Source organism: Mustela lutreola, chromosome 3 (genome assembly GCF_030435805.1).
Source record: "Mustela lutreola isolate mMusLut2 chromosome 3, mMusLut2.pri, whole genome shotgun sequence".
NCBI classification, from domain to species: domain Eukaryota; kingdom Metazoa; phylum Chordata; class Mammalia; order Carnivora; family Mustelidae; genus Mustela; species Mustela lutreola.
In genome coordinates this window covers 113053478-113070607 of record NC_081292.1, presented here as the reverse complement: position 1 = coordinate 113070607, position 17130 = coordinate 113053478, and the positions used below count along the sequence as shown (strand labels likewise).

The 17130-nt window shown below is 45.7% G+C and overlaps 1 protein-coding gene across 2 annotated transcripts in view; it reads right to left on the bottom strand.

The window, feature by feature from the left end:
* The window catches only part of GPR39 (G protein-coupled receptor 39), a 201285-nt gene that overhangs the window by 182919 nt on the left and 1236 nt on the right, over positions 1-17130 (bottom strand). The gene's annotated exons all lie outside the window — the stretch shown is intronic.

The following is a 17130-nucleotide window of genomic DNA, read 5'->3' as shown; positions in this document are numbered from 1 at the left end:
TGCCTTCGGCTCAGGTTGTGATCCCAGGGTCCTGGAATGAGCCCAGCCTCCGGCTCTCTGCTCAGCAGAGAGCCTGCTTCTCCCTCTCCCTCTGCTGCTTTCCATGCTTGCGCGCTCGCTCTCTTTCCCTCTCTCCCTCTCTCCCTCTCTGTCAAATAAACAAACAAAACCTAAAAAAAATTAAAAATTTTTTTAAAAAAGCCAAATAGTGACACCACAGGATCTGGATCTGGCCAGCCCTGGGTCAAACACCCCTCTTCTACTTAATTGCATGTGTGACCTTAGGCAGGTTCCTTAAACTCCCTGGATTTCAATGTGCTTATCTGTAGAGAAAATAACTATAGTGGGTTTTTGTGAGAATTCAAAGAATGGATATGCAAAAGCATCTTAGAATACCAGGCACAAAGCAAGTACTGAAAAGAGCACAGAGTTAGCTAATGGGGTCAGCACTCACAATCCTCCCACTTCCCACTGCTGCCAAGAGGAGGGGTACTGTTACCCATTTGTCTGACAGAAACAGAGGCTGGGAGAGATGGGCAAAGCGAAGAGCCAAACCAGAACTCCGTTTCCACCTCTTCTCTACCCACAAGGCAGCATTATCCCCTATCCCAGAAATTTCTTCCAGCCCAGGGGACTCTTTACTAAGTTGAATATAATTGCAAATATTACCTGCTACCAACATTCCACCGCTCTGTGATGAGGACTGACAAGACACTGTCTGGAAAGTACTCAGAGCGCCGTGCAGACAAGTACAATATAAATCCAAAATGTCATTTTAACGTTCTCATTATTATTATTAAAATGGGCAAAATGGAGAGAACACGATTTCAGCGCTGTGAGTTTTCATGGGTGTCGGGAATGTGGATTCTGGAAACAGTTGGTTACCACAGTGCCGGCATCTCAGATCAAGCAGCGCGGCGTAAGTAATTTCTCAGGCATCAACTTTGTTTATTTCACATTGAAAGTCATCTTTCCCTCCCCGGGGCACAGTTTTTGTGTGTGTGTCTTTGGAAATAAAGCTCAGCTTGATGACACTCTTCCAAAATTTCATTTTGATATATTGATTGTCCCGGCCAACAACACCCTGGCCTTACAGGTGCGTGAAGAAAACATCAGCGTGTTCGTTTCTCAACAGCTCCCACCCGGAATGGGCTATGTGCGGGGCCTGGAGCTGCTCCTGCTTTTCCAGCAACTTCCCACTGAGGAAAGGTCAAAAGCAAACAATTTCAGGAGGGTAGGGACCCCAGGGAGCTTCTGAGCCGGAACTGGTCCAGCTGGGATGACCACACAGCTAGGGCTACCCGAGAATGTTCCAGGGGCTCTTCAAAGCCATCAAGAATCACCTTTCCTGAGAAGTGAAGGCCAGGGCGGGGGTGAGGGGGTGGTGATCGGAGGTGGAAACGAACCACGAGAGACTGTGGACTCTGAGAAACAAACTGAGGGTTTTAGAGGGGAGGGGGGTTGGGGGTGGGTTGGCCCAGTGATGGGTATTAAGGACGGCATGGGTTGCATGGAGCACTGAGTGTTATACGCAAACAATGAATCATGGAACACTACACCAAAAACTAATGATGTACTGTACGGTGTCTAACATAACACGATATTGATTAATTAATTAATTAATTAGATTTAAAAGAAGAATCGCCTTTCCTGGGCTGCCACTGATACTCTGTGAAAAGAAACCACAAACATATTTACGCTGCACCAGACAATGCTGTATGATGGAGTGAAATGCAAACACCCACGCATCTTTATAGCAGAGAGGAGACTTCACAGATTTTCTATTCCATGAAGTGCTGGAGACTAGAACCCAGATTCCCCCTTTTGTGTTATACCTATGGCGACTTTTCAGACAAACTCAAGTTCACCACTGCCCCCCACCCCCTGCCACTGCCCAGGCTACCTCGAAGATATAAGCTGAGATGCATGGAGGTTGATACACCCCTGGGCTTGCAAGAACTAAACCAAGTTCTCTCCAGTCCCTGACCAGAACTCTTACTGCAACATGACAAGGTCACTATAGGAAACTAGATTTTATGGAGGACCTACTGCATGCCAGCCTCCGCTGACTGAAGCCTCCACTGACTTCCCACTGAAGCTCACATCAGCCCTTAAGGTTGACAGCTGTCCAACTTAGAGATGATGAAATTGAAGTTCTGAGCCACTTTGCCCAAGGTCACACATACTTCGAAGAGATGGGAAGGAGATCAGAATGTATGCCTTTTGTCATGTTCCATGACATTTCTTCGTAGCTTGGGAGTCAAGCTCATGGACCACATTCAATTTGTACTTTCCACATTCATGTGCCACCTTAGAGTGGACCCAGAAAGGTCCTTCCAGAATACCGGGTCCTCATCCCTAGAATCCGTAAATGTTACCTGATAAAGAAAAAGGATCTCAGCACATGCGATTAAGCTAAGGATATTGATCCAGAGAGATAATCCTGAATGAACAGTATGGGCCATAATTCCACAGATGGACCCCTAGGAGAGGGAGACACAGAGATCGACACACAGAGGAGAAGATGACGTGAAGACGGCGCAGGGAGAGATTGGAAGATGCTGGCCCTGGAGACTGGAGTAATGTGGCCACAGCCAAGGAGACCAGCAGCCACCAACCATTGGGGGAGTCAAGGGCAGGGAGTTCTTCCTCTGAGCCCCCAGAGGTTTTGGGTCCTGCTGCCATCTTGATTTCGGCCTGGTAAACCAGACTTCAGACTTCCAGCCTCCAGAACTGGGAGAGCACACATTTCTGCGTCCTAAGCCACGTGTATGGTACTTTGTGACAGGAGTCAATGGAAAGGAATACAGCACTCTTGCCATCATCACACTACTCAAGACCAAGTATTTGTGCACGTACAGTCCTGTCCACTGATGGTGAAGGCCACGCAGGTCCCACTCCCACCACCTGCTCTCTGCCCACAGCTCACACCAGGCTCCCCAGAGAAGGAATGAGGTGCTGGCAACTCCCGCCCAGGAACCAGCACCAGGAGGAGAAACGGAAAGACCATGCTTTGGAGAGACCTTACTTCTCACCATGCTAGGAGAGCAAACAGTGACTGCACCAGGAATGGCATCTAGCTGATGTAAAAAAAATCAAAGATTGATCCGGGTTCCAACATGAAACTAAAACATTTGCTCCACAAAACTCTTCACAAGTGACTTTTTTCCTTCTTAAATAACATTTTTTATTTCCTTAAGGCAATGCATGAGCTCATTTACTCCCTAGTTTGCATGGTAAATACACTTGACCTCAAAGGTGGGCTTCTATGCCAGAAACAAGGAGTCCTGGCTGAAGGCTAGCATCATGGGAACACCTAAGTGGAAAATGCCCGAGGAAGCAAAGGGCACGTGTGACTTGGAGGCACAGCCGAAGACCTTTGTGTTCCAGGCTGAGGTCCAGATAGAAACTGGTTTTGTGGTGATGTCAAACTACAGTCTAATAACTGGTCAGTGGCCCAGGTGAATGGGTCAGGTTCCCAGGGCGGAAACCCGCCTCCTGGATTTGGCATTAACCAGCCTCCCAACAGCCGCGGTTTGGAAGGGACAGACTCTGCTACTGGTCCCTGGTCCCCGTCCCTCCAGCTGGCTCGCACACTAAAATGATCTGACCCCTGGGAAACATCAGCAAGGGGCAGGAGGAGGTAAAAGAGACAACCCACAAGAACAGAGTATGGAAAAACTTAACAATGTTGGCACCAGTCTCCCAAGTTTCATAAGGCCCTGCAGGGGGTCTGTAGTCTGTGTTCCAGAGCTTGGTCACTGGCTCTCCTGTGGGAACCACACCTCTTATCACATGGACTCTTGCTGGCACTGTCCCATTTCGCAGCCTCCTGAGGGAGCATAGCACAACTCGGGCCAGCCTGGGAAGAGTCACCCCCGAGAATCTGACCTTGGTTACAGCGACAACAATGGAGGATGCCTGAAGCTAATCTCACCTTGATTAAGCTTGAGCCCAAGCAGGCTGTCCCCAAAGTTCTTCCCCTAGAAGATCCCTGAACAGCCTGGTTCTTTAGCCTTCCTCTGTCTCTGTGAGCTACTCCTTACACTTCCAGAAATTATCCTTTACTTCTGAATAAGTTAGGATCAAGTTTTGTGGCTTGTAGTCAAAGAACCTTGGGACAACCACCAAAAAGATCTCCAGGCCCAGCCTGCTTTTCCAGGCCCTTACCTCCCCGGCTCTCAGCCCTGGCCCCACACTGGCATCACCTACAGAGCTGATATAATATAGACGCCCAGAGCCCCATCCCCAAAGACTTTGATGTAAAGGAGAGGCACAGTTTAACACTTCACACATGGTTCTGTGTATCAGGGTTGAGACTTCACACATGGTTCTGTGTATCAGGGTTGACAACTACCACCTCCCATGGAGCTGAACAGCCAAGCCTGTCCATTTGCCATCATTAGGACCTATGGCACCAGCATCCCGTCCACTCCCATGCTCCTCACCTTGCCTCCCCTGCCTGCAACATACACCAGGGCTGCATTAGTCTTCCTGCACTCCTTCTTACCACTCCTCTTCTCTAAAGCCTTTCGTGATTCCCTATTGCCTCGAATAGGTACTGTGAATCCTTTATCCAGCACTTGACTTCCCTTTTATAAGACTCCACCTAGTTTCCAACCCAGATTCACTATTCACTGCTCCCCGTTATGCCCCCAACTCTAATTCCAATTGTTCTATTACCTGTTGTCTAGACATACAGAGTCTTTAGTGCAAACAACAAAGCCCATTCCAGTTTCAACGGGAAAAGAAGCTAACAGGGTTTCTTGTGGAGTTTTGTTTGTTTGTTTGTTTGTTTTTGTTTTTACATAAGCCCTAGGAGGGCCAGAGAATTGCATATGCAACCAAGAATCACATCAGACTATCCCACCAAACTGCCCATGGAGACCCTACCCACAGAGGCACTGCCAACACCTGGCCTAGGATGTTATCCTTATTTCTTCCGTCTTTGCTCTAAAAGTGACTCTGCTCTCTCTCAATGACACTTCGTCACATACTGGCCCTGCTCCCAAGGAGACTCCAGGCAGGTGCTGCATCTTTCCATCACTCTCTTCCAAATGAGCATCTCATGCAAGTGCAGGTGATTGATGCTGCCCAGGCCCCATGTAGCACATTAGCTGCAAGGGATGCTGGGAAAGCAAGCTTCTGACCACTACCTTTGGGAAGCTGGACTTAAAGAGAGGGAAATCCTCCAAACACAAGAAGGATATTTAAATGCTGCCAAGTAGACTAAAAGCAAGACAAACATACAATAGACTTGGAATTGTGGGGGGTTTTTTCTTGTCCATCCCTCACTGTCTGCAGAAAAGCTTCCCAGCTAAAAGGCATGCTCTCTTAAGAGACTGTCTTCCTGTTTAGGCAAAGAATATGGACTTTGGAATCAGATCCCAGCTGAAATCTCAATGGGTAAAGACCTAGAGCAATCTTGAGAAGTGGATATAATTCTACCCTCATGATGGTGCTGTGATACACAGGCCGGCCCCTAGGCTGGCTAGTCCCAGTCTAGGTGCAACTTTGGCAGCACAGTGCTTGAATCTTCATACCACATGAGAAAAGGAAGGGCCTCCCTCCCCCATCATTTGACTAAAATTGAATATTCACCACTATGCAAATGAAGGCTAGGGTCCAGATTTTTTTAAAAAATAATGTGGGGGTACATGTGTGGCTCAGTCAGTTAAGCTTCCGACTGTCGATCTCAGCTCAGGTCTTAATCTCGGGGTTGTGAGTTCAAAGCCCACACTGGGCTCCACACTGGGCATGAAGCCTACTTAAAAATAAACAACCAAACAAACAAATAAACTAATGTGAAGTTCCTTGAAGGCCAAGTATCCTGGGCAAATTCCTATGTGTAACAACTACACAGCAAGCTATTCATAGTTCTGATTTCAAATGGTGAGTTAGCATTCCTAGCTCATCCTTTTATGCTCCTTTTGAGTTAAAGAATGCCCTCTGAGTAGATAAAAGTATGAGAACATACTTTTAACATATGTACCAATCACAGGGTTCTGCTTACAATACAGATCATAATTCAGTCGGTATAGGGTACAGCTCAAAATTCGTCATTTTACAATTTCCCAGTTGATGCTGATGTTGCAAATCCATACACCACACCGCGACTACCATAATTGTAGACATCTCTGGGGTGAGTGAAGTCCACTTAATTATTCCATGGAAAATTCTGGAGCCCAGAACCAGCTTACTTCAAAAACAGCCACTACTCCCACCCTTCATCAGGAGTATTTTTAGGTTTCCTTCTATAAAATTCCTTGATGCCCCAACTCTAGAAATACCAAGCTCCTTGAAGGGGGAAATCAGTGTCTTGATCTCTGCAGTCCAAATGAAACCTTGCACATTTTAGGCATTCATAAATACTTGAGGAATAAACCATCAAAACAAAACTCAAAGGCCTGCTGGAGCAACAGCCAAAAGTCAGTCCAGGAAGGCCTCCCAGAGGAAGTGAGCCTTCCAAGAGATTTAGTAGTGAGAAAACCCCAAGGCCAAGAAGAAAAACAGATTGCTCCCACGGAAGTTTTTTTTATCCTCTGGAAAACAACCCTCAACCACCAAGGCCTCCCATTTGCCTCCCCTGTAGGGACAAACTTGAACTCAAAAAACAGTGACAACCCATCAGCTCTCCTTTAAATAAACAAAATATGCAGCTGTCATTTCAACACGGTATTTAATCTTTCAGAATTGCTGCATATAAAAAGCAAACCCATGAATTTCCCAAAAAGCTTTGTTTCTGCTGAGTTTATCATGTCAAAGACCAAATGACTTCAGCTCTACCCAAACATCCCGTGTGCGGTGTTTCATTTCTAAGGTAATTTGGATTTCTTTCCCCTTCACTAGAGAAAGAAGATGGCTCTTTACAAGTTCAATGAACCTCATTGCTCCCAACTGGGCCTGACTCCCATTTCTGCATGCCTTTGGGTTCATAGCCAGTTAGACATTTAACAAGTACAATAGCAATCTGACACCACCGCCCTGCCTCCTGATCCCCATCTGTCAGATGCTGGTAACACCACTGCTCTCCAAGTACCCAGCCACCCTTGAGATGCATAAAGCCACTTAAGGAGACATCTACAAAGCCCCCAGCTGCCAGAATGGCTCTTACAGGAAGTGCAAAGAGGAAATTTTGTCAAGTTTTTCGGTTGGCAGAAACCCTCATGTCAGAAAATGGTAAAGTTTGTTAGTCCAAGACATCTCTCTTGTCAGACTGGCTTTCAGCATCGGGTTTGGCTCCCTCCCCCGCTTTTTCTACTTGGAGCTGGTGAGAGAGGCTCCAGGAAGCAGCAAAGCAGCCCAGACATTCCTTGCTTCACCAAACATTGATTCAGCACCTACTAAGTGCCAGGCTGTGAGGAAAAAGAGCTACCGAAAGGATGATAATTAGAAGATCAATCCACTACAGTCTTCCCCTTTGACCACTGAGATTTCCAAGATTCCCAAAAATCCAGCTGGTGGGACTCAAACCCATACATTCTGAATTTGCAAATAAGAATCTAAAAATTTAATGAAAACTCTTTTTTTAAGACTTTTTTTTATTTATTGGAGAGAGAGCATGCAGAGTGAAAGAGAGAGAGAAAGCAAACACAAGCGGGGCGTGGGGAAGGGGCAGAGGGAGAAGCAGGCTTCCAACCAAGCAAGGAACCCAATGGGGCACTTGGTCCTAGGACCCCAGGATCATGACCTGAGCCGAAGGCAGGCACTTAAACGACTAAGACAACCAGGCACCTGTGTAATGAAAATTCTGCAGTGCCCTGGACCTTGGTAAACATCCTATTCATGCAACACTTCATAGAGGGTCAGTAAATGGAAGTAAATCAAAGAATGGCCGGGCCAAGAGTGCAGTGTTTGGAAGGTGAGCCTTATCAGAGATACAGTTCTAGAGACTGGGCCTGGGTTCAAAGAAATAACTGAGGCAGGACATATGTTTACCCTGGAGCCCCCTTATCAGAGCTCAGGGAATGTATTCATTTTTAACTGTTACATCATAACTTAATGCAAACCTGGTTGCTTAACACAAATCTATTTATTAGCTCACAGTTCTGTAGCAGAGAACTCTAGACACAGCACGGCTGGGATCTCTGTTCAGGCTCTCAAGTTATTGGCCAGGCTGAGTTCTCTTCTGGACGTTCTTGGGGGAAATCTGTCTGAGCTCATTTGGGTCCCCACTATCTTACTGGCTCTCGGCTCTTCTGGGGTACCTACATTTCCTAGCAGGGATCCCCTTACACTCTGAAACCATGTGGAGAAATTCTTGCTCATCAAACCTCTCTATCAAACCCCTCTGAATCTCTGACTTTCCCTGTCTCTGACCTCTAGACCCAGACTTAAAGGGTCATGTGACTTGATTAAGCCTACAAGGAAAATCTCCCTATTTTAAAGTCAACGGATTTGGGACTGGATTACTCCTGCAAAATCCCTTCATGGTAACCCCTCGATTGAGTCAGGGGAGCAGGTGCATGTACACCAGAGCCCAGGAACTTCCAGAGCCATCTGTGATTTCAGCCTACCACAGGGGAGGAGAGGAAAAAGGCAGATAAAATCACAGTGACTTCCCGAGGGTCAAAGTTTATGTGTTTTCCCTCCTTTCTGGGAGCAGCCGCCGGTGTCAGGGGATTTCAATCCCTGAACCTACAAAGTGCACAGCCACTGTGTCCTCACTCCCTAAGTAAGGAAGTTTGAAAAAAAAATGAGTGTGCCCTGTCCTTGGTCTCAGGGAGCTCCAAGAATAGTCGGGAAAACACATCTCCGCCCTGATTTGAGAGATGTCTGAGATGGCTCGTCCTTTGTAGGGAGTCCAGTGTGGGGGCCTTCAAGGAAGAAGTAGGGACTTGAAATTGTGAAGAAGGCCACTGCACCACAGAGACGGTTAGAGATACCCCGTCCTAGCTCGGCAACCTGGCGCTGCCTCCTGACTTGAGCCAAAGCAGTACTGGGCAGCTGGAGTGTCTGTGCTGGGAAAACCCGAGGCTGAGCGGAGGGAGAGTCAGTCTCCGGCTGTGGAGGCCTACAACACCAGCAAGACTGGAACAAACCAAGAGCCAGAGCTCTGGCTGATGGCAGGAAGAATTAACTGGCAACAGCTCTTCTACCAGGATTGCGGCCCAAGGAAGGGTTTTCTCTTTTTCAATCTGGGAGCATGTCTCGTCTCCAACCTCAATGCAAGAAATGCCGTCTCTGCGAGGGCAGCACCTTCAATTTGACTGTACTGCTCTGCTCCTTAACACTCTCCACAGGCTTCCAAGGAGAAATTTCAAGCCCCTTAGCTTTGGTCTTCCCTGGAATTGGCTGTGTGGTGGGGGAGCTAGGCCACCAGGCTGAGCTGGACATCCATTCAAGGAAGACATACACAGTTTAGAGGCCCATTTTCACCCCTTCCTAAAGCCTGGCTTTCATGACAGTTGGCTAGTTGGAGAGGTCAAGCAATCCAGCTTCTGGCCTGAAAACAGATCAACCATGCACCTCCGTACTAGGCAAGTCCTGCGTCTTGTCCTCCTCCTCCCCCACCCCCGCTCCAGGGCAAGAAGCCTCGTGACTCAGACAGGAAGGAGATGTTTACAAGTACATACAATTTAAGGAGAAGAGAAAACACGTGTTGAAGGTCTTTTTAAATATGACCCTCGGGATGCCTGGGTGGCTCAGTTGGTTGGACGACTGCCTTCGGCTCAGGCCATGATCCCGGAGTCCCGGGATCGAGTCCCACATCGGGCTCCCAGCTCCACGGGGAGTCTGCTTCTCTCTCTGACCTTCTCCTCGTTCATGCTCTCTCTCACTGTCTCTCTCTCAAGTAAATAGATAAAATCTTTTAAATAAATAAATAAATAAATAAATATGACCCTCACGGCATCCCACTTCCCTTGACCCTGAGTCCCCCGCCCCCTTAACAAGTAGCAAAGGGGCCTCCTAGGAACTCACTGTGAGCGCAGTCTCCCTGCATTAAGTCTTGTTAAACAGAGCTTAACAAGGACTGTTAAACATCACCCTAATCACTTTCATTTCACGTTTACTTCTGGCAGGTACATATGATGAAAGTTGGTGCCGGCCGGCCAATTCACACAGACTACATCTTTGTTCAGGGGACAGAAAATCCAGAGTGTCCTCCAGGGTGGCCTGACTCCCTGGGAAACTGGGAGGAATCAGATTCTTTTGAGGTATGAGACGAGTCTAGAGGAGCACATGCCCGAGGCAAAACAGAGTATCACTTCCCAACGCAAGCTGAGATCCTTCCATTTATTTGTTCTGCCCCACAAACAGCCGTTGCACACCCACTGTGCGTGGGGACTGTCCTGCGACGGAGGTATAGTGTTGAGCAACATTAGGGAGAGCTCCTGCCCTCAAAGAATTCGAAGAAAAACATCAATCAAATAATCTCACAGCTCAACTCGTAAAAGAAAAATCAGGAAAAAGGAAAGTATAGAGGACAAGAAATAAAAATAAAATCGTGACTGTGAGTCTTGTTTCAAGGGAAGTTTAATCACGTCTGGGAGGAGGAGCCAGGCTTCCTGGGGAGGGGTGGGCGATCTGACGATGTTAACTCGATGAAGGGGCCAGATGCGGGGGCAGGTAGAGTACTGAATGAGACAGAAAAGTATTTCAGCCTCGAGAGAGAATGTGCACCAAGGTCGGTGGTAGGAGGGAGCCTGACCATGAGTCGTTGAAGGGGGCCAGTGGGGTGGAGCAATTAAGGGGTGTCATGGACTGAATCATGTCTCCCCAAAATACATACGTTGAAGCCCTAACACCCGCTGGGACAGTGTATGGAAATGGCACCTTCAGCGAAGTAATAAAGTTAAATGGGGTCGTAAGGGTGGGGCCCTAATGTAACAGGACTAGTGTCTTTATAAGAAGAGATACCTGAGGTGTATCTGTCTGTCTGTTTGTCCTTCCCCCATGCATGCACACAGAGGAAAAGCCAAGTGAGGACTCCGTAAGGAGACAACTACTTGCAAACCAGAAACCAACTCTACCAGCACCTTGATCTCAGATTTCTAAGCTTCTAGAAAGCTTAAAGCTCAAGCAGATAGTAACTGTGGTGTTTTGTCACGACAGCCATGCCCACTAAGATAAGGGGAGGACTGCCCTCCATCACGTTGGAGAAGCAGCTGACCACGAGGGGTCTGACGTCCAGGATGTTGATCCTTGACCTAAGAGCCATGGGAAGCCATTCAGAGGTTCAGATTTGATGGGGCTGGGGTTGAGGGTGTCAGTTGAATCCCAGTGGCTCTGGCATGAAGAAGGACAGCTTGGACAAGGGCAGGAGCCCATGCAGCTAGCTATTCCTCCACTGAGGACACATTAATTCGAGATCCCTCACCTGGAGAGCACACTTGTTGGTAATAAACAAAGTAGGAAAGGCATTCCAGAAGCTCATGCTCTTCAAAGGTGCTGGCAAAGAATGGTGCTCTGCAGAGAGAGGGCCCAGGTATGGCTGAACATTTATCTGTTTACAAGACCTAACAGCAGCAGTGATGACCAGTCTTCCCTCCAGGGCAAAGAAGGCAAGGACTAGAGGTGGAGAGTTGATCGGGTTGTCCCAGGGTTTCAGAACAGCAGCAGAGGTGGGCCCAAGGAAAAGGCAGTGAGAGATGATAGCATCATTCAAGTGGATGGGGATCTTGATCAGGGTACTGGACAGGGGACCTTGTCTAGTGGGGCAGGATGGGGATGCATGACTCCTAATTCAATATTCCTCCTCTGTGCTGTCTCCACTCACAAATGGCTTTTATTCTGAGTGGTTTTAGCATTAATAAGCTGAATACTTTGCTTGACTGAGGCTTCTGCTGCCTTATTACACTTTGGCAGCCCCCATGAGGCATGCAACTAAGACAGATGAACAGGAAAGCTAATGAATGTGGACTGGGATTCCAATATCGCCTTCCACAGGAACTATGCATCTCTCCAGCAGAGAAATGAAATCTTTGAGACAGCCTGATTATAAAAATAAAGCAGCATTATTATATTTGTCTGCCAGGCTGCTCACAGGACACTTGCAATTTATGACAGAGATCACAAATAGAAAAATACACATGAAATACTATTTATTACAACCACATCTACTCCAATAAATTCTTTTCCAGAGTAGAGGCGGTAACCTGAACACTTGAGGCAAAACTTTTTCCTGCAACATCCAAACATTTGAGCCAAAATAATATCTTACATTTAAAAAGTCACTAAGTTCATTTTGATGGTATTTCCCCATGAGACTGCACCAGCAATAGGTCTTTATCACAAAGAAATAGCCTTTGATAAGAAATTTAATGACATAAACATGCTTGTAAGACCAGTTTTAAACTAATCAAGAGAAAGCAAGTTCAGTTGACCCCTAAAGAGGTTAAGAACGCCAACCCTTATGCTCTCAGAAAGCTGCATTCAACTTTCTTTTTTTAAAGCATATTTATTTATTTATTTATTTATATTATGTGATATTAGTCACCATACAGTAGTATATCATTAGTTTTTGATGTAGTGTTCCATGATTCATTGTTTTGCATATAACACCCAGTGCTCCATTCAATACATGCCCTCCTTAATACCCACCACCAGGCTCACCTATCCCCTCACCCTCCTCCCTTCTAAAACCCTCAGTTTGATTCCAGGAGTCCGTAGTCTTTCATGGTTCGTCTCCCCTCGATTTCCACCCCTTCATTTTTCCCTTCCTTCTCCCTCTCCTTGCTATTCCTTATGTTCTACATATAAGTGAAACCACAGATAATTGTGTTTCTCTGCGTGACTTATTTCACTTAGCATAATCTACAGTTCCATCCATGTTGATGCAAAAGTTGGGTATTCATCCTTTCTGATGGCTGCGTAATATTCCATTGTATATATGGACCACATCTTCTTTATCCATTCATCTGTTGAAGGGCATTCAACTTTTGAGTCTCCCCAAACTAAACTAATAGCCTAGTTTTATCCAGAAGGCTTACCAAAAACAACCAGATGATTAACCCACATTTTATATATTATATGCATCATATACTGTATTCTTACAATAAAGTAAGCTAGAGAAAAGGAAACACCATTCAGAAAATCATAAGAGAAAATACACTTATGGTATTGTACCGTATTTACCGAAAAAAAAAAAAAAAAAAAAACCCACACACACATTGTAGCGGACCCACACAGTTCACATCCTGTTGTTCAAGGGTCAACTGTATTTAAAATTCGTTTGGCACCTTAGAACCATCTTAAGGCCTCCATGTTCATGTAATCAGTTGATATATACTAGGGTATAGGGATTGATTTTTCAATTACTTCTATTTTGCAGGAATGGTCTGCACACAAGGGGCAGAATTTCATGAAGTTGAGACAGGGGAGCTAGAGGAACACGAATCACATGGCAAGTCACTAACAAAGGAAGGTCTGGCCAAATTAGACCAGTTAATCCTGAAAGAATGGAAAATTGACAAGAATGATGCCAGGAGAGGCCCTTCAGTGAGGATGATTTGAATAGCAAAGAATTTGGAGAAGCCCTTGGGAGAAAGTCCTCTTTACTATCTTGCTGAGAAAATCAAACACAAAGACAATCACGTAATTTTGTCAGAAAAATTATGCCCTCAAAAAAGCCGCACTTGTATCATTCTGGAAAAATTATTATGAGAATTAACATATAATTATAAGCTATGTTTCATAAAACAGAAGACAAATTTCTTTTCAGGAATTGCCCTTTCGTTTTTCATGATGAAGTCCCAATCAGACCTCTTTCCACATCAAATTTGGGACTCAGTTCTAAGGAGCTAACTTTAACAGTTCCTTTGAGGTAATAACTGTCCTCGGATAAAGAGGACCTACAGTCACCAACGCAGCTGCTCCTCCTCGGCCCCTCCTTTCTGACTTGCAAACACAGGAGACATGAAACCCAGAGGATGCAATTCTCAGCTCATTTTCTCTTCTTCTCCTTGGGCATCCCACACATACCTAAATACACATCAACCTTCTTTTTAGAGCGGTCCATTATAGCAGCAACTCTTCATCATTTTTCCACCCAGATACACATGATGGATGATATCCATATTCAAGACATTCTCCCACGAGTAACCCAAGTTGACATTGCAATTCCTGCCCCTACACTCAATTCCCCTTTCCTGGACTCAGGAGAGCAAATCAGAATGCAAAGGTGTGTCATTATTATAGAGTTCTAAACCTTGTATGATGTTTCTGTAATTTTGTAATTTCATGATTATCTATAGAACTTTTTTTTTCTAGGAGGTAAGTAAAACCAAGTCCCAACCACCTTAAGCTCTTGAAAGTTACCAGTTAAAACGACACGTCTTTCAAACTTCTCTGTTGTTCCACTTCGAGTGGGTGACATTGGACAGTAAGCCAGGTGTGCAACAGATGCAAACCTGGTGAGTTCGAGGACCCAGAGGGGACACACGGTGTGAATAACGCCAAGTGAGGTCAAAAAGATAAAACGGATGGTCTGGGAAAACCTTTGGAAAATAAGGTTTCTATTGCATATTCTGAGTATCCAAGGAATAAAGAGCCAAACGCAGGGGTTCTTCTTCTCCAGACTAACAAACTCTCCTTGGCATCATGCAAGTATCACCGCGGCCATATTTGCTGTAACCATCCAAAAGGAAATATGCCTCCCACTGGTTTCTCACTGAGCTGACAAGAGGCAAGAGACTCACATTTCTCAGACTGTGCTCTTCTACATTGCTATCGTTTTTCCTGCAAACTGCTTGAGAACCGGGAGGCGCCCCCACCTCTCTTTCTCTCCCTGACTTCCCAATTTGTTTTCATGATCTGCCCAGCCCAGCACCTCGACCAGACTGAGGCACAATAGCAAAAGTGCAGAAAGGAAAATTAATATTTTCTACATAGACTCCCTCATCTTGGATAGATTTATGAATTTTGTTTCTGTTGTGCAGAAGTTAGCATTTTTAACAATGAGGGGGAAAAATCCTTAATTGTTTTTTTTTATTGCCTCAAGAGCTCGAAAGACATCTTGTGCTATGTCGTCATTTACATTTCACATTAAAAGCAAAATATGTTTGAAAGGAGCAAATATTTGTTTTAATTTGATACATCTGTTAACTGAAATGCTAAAAAGACAGCTAAATCACTATACTAAATTCAGCGATTTGTAAACAACTTATATATTCCGTTGTTCTGGGTTAAAAATGCCCCAAAGCCCAAGTTTTATGAAACCCACCAAGTAAATTGCATTGTATTAATCTGATGGAAGCAGGCCATGATTTCTTCCTCTTCACTCCATTAATTTATTTCCTAACTTGAGTTAATCAGTGAGGTTCCTATTTTTAAAAGCTCTTTGAAATTCATTGGGAGAGGGGGACATTTGCAAGAACTGCTTTGAAAATCTACTGCAGAGGAAATTTACAAACGGTAAATTCCCTCAAGACATTATCGCACATTGAGCACCTGATTGCCAGTCAACAATCTTTATGCCTGGGAAAGCAGTGGGCGATTAATACACAGTTGTTATAAGAAAGAAGGAGAGAACTAGAAGGAAAGAATGAGAGCAGCAGGGAGAACAGACTCATTCCAGGCAATTGCTAACTGGATGAGATGATCCCTAAGGTCCTATTCATTTCTAGGTAAAAGTCTGTGGCATTCCAATTTGATGCTACAAAATGAAGACTGGCTGCAACTTGGAATAATACCCACAGGGGGCGGTGGGGGGAATAAAAAAAATACCCACTCTTCAGAGAAATAATAATAATAATAAGCCTACAGAGATTGGTCCAACAGAGAACAAAGACAAATCAATTATTTTTCCTTGGTCAAATGAAACCTTAATTCCTAAATTAGAGTGAGAGAGAGTACACTGTACTCAAAAGGGGGGGGCAGGGGGTGAGAGGATGGATTAATGCACACTAAGGTATAAATTACTGCTAAAAGTTTAAGATACGCTGAAGGGCATATGGGGAAGAGAGAACTAGCTTTTCCATGAATGTTCAAGCCAATCTACTAGCTACTCCTTCCTGGACTCCTCTGGGCGGCAGGAGGCAGGTGAGAGAGAGTGAGTTGGGTTGGGTGCCCTGCCCAAGTCCCCGGACAGATGTCAACACCTGCTACAGACTCCTTAAAGCCAACTTCCAGAAAAGCTGGCCCTAGGAGGCAGCAGCACCGCCAATCTAATCACCTTCCTTGTCAAAGTCCTGTTTTGTTTCATTTTCTGTTCAACATGAGCCTGTGCGAGCCACCCAGAGCCTCTCCTCTCCTGGCCCTGAGGAGGAAGGTCAGAATGTGGGAGCTGTACTTATTTGAACTAGATCTTCTCTTCTCTAAGCTTCAAATTCCTCCCCTCTGAAATGGAAATATAAACTACCTACTACAGCCCCTGATGCCAAGTAGGCATCCAGAAATTGCAAACCCTCTCCTCTCATTTCACACAGACACAGGAAGTCTAAGTCAGCTGTAGGGACATAACAGAACCCAAGGGCAGGCTCTTTCCATCCCTCTTCAAGCGCCTTCGAATTTCTCTCTCCTGTCAACCCCCTGGCCCTGAAACCTGTTACTCAAGTTTCCCACACCAAAACAAACAGCACCATGATTTATTCCTTTTCCTGATGCCACACTGGAAAGGGCCCTGTGGACCGTAAGCTCCTTCCTCCCTGACATGCGTAAGGACCCGACTTGAAATGTTTGCACCACAACAAAAGTTTGGAAAACAAACAGTTTTCTCATCAAGGCATTGAGTATTTTGGATGATCAATCAAGTCCCAGAAATCTGGGACACCAGATTTTCTGGATCAGACAAACAGGCCGGCAGTCCCTGCCATGTTTCTCGGTTCTGATAAGGAACAAAACCACCACAGCAGAAACTCAAGCTCTATCCTGGGGAGTGTGTCTGAGAGCTCCAGTTTCTGAGGACTTGGGTAGGTCACTGGAGGGGGTGAGGGGGAAGAGACTGTAGCTGCCGCCTGGAGAGGGTGTGTTCCTGACGCTTGCTTCTCCCAAGGAGGAGAAAAACGGGAACAAAATCAAATTGCCTGGGGAAGGTTCTCCAGGGTAAAGAGGGCTGGAGAAGAACTCTCCCTTTTATCTCCACAGAACTTCCCAGAGGACTTTCACCTCTCCCCGTTACCTATTTTGTCCCTCAGTATGTTCAACTCCATTTGACTCAAGATATTTTGTGAGTCACAGAGCTGCTGTTCT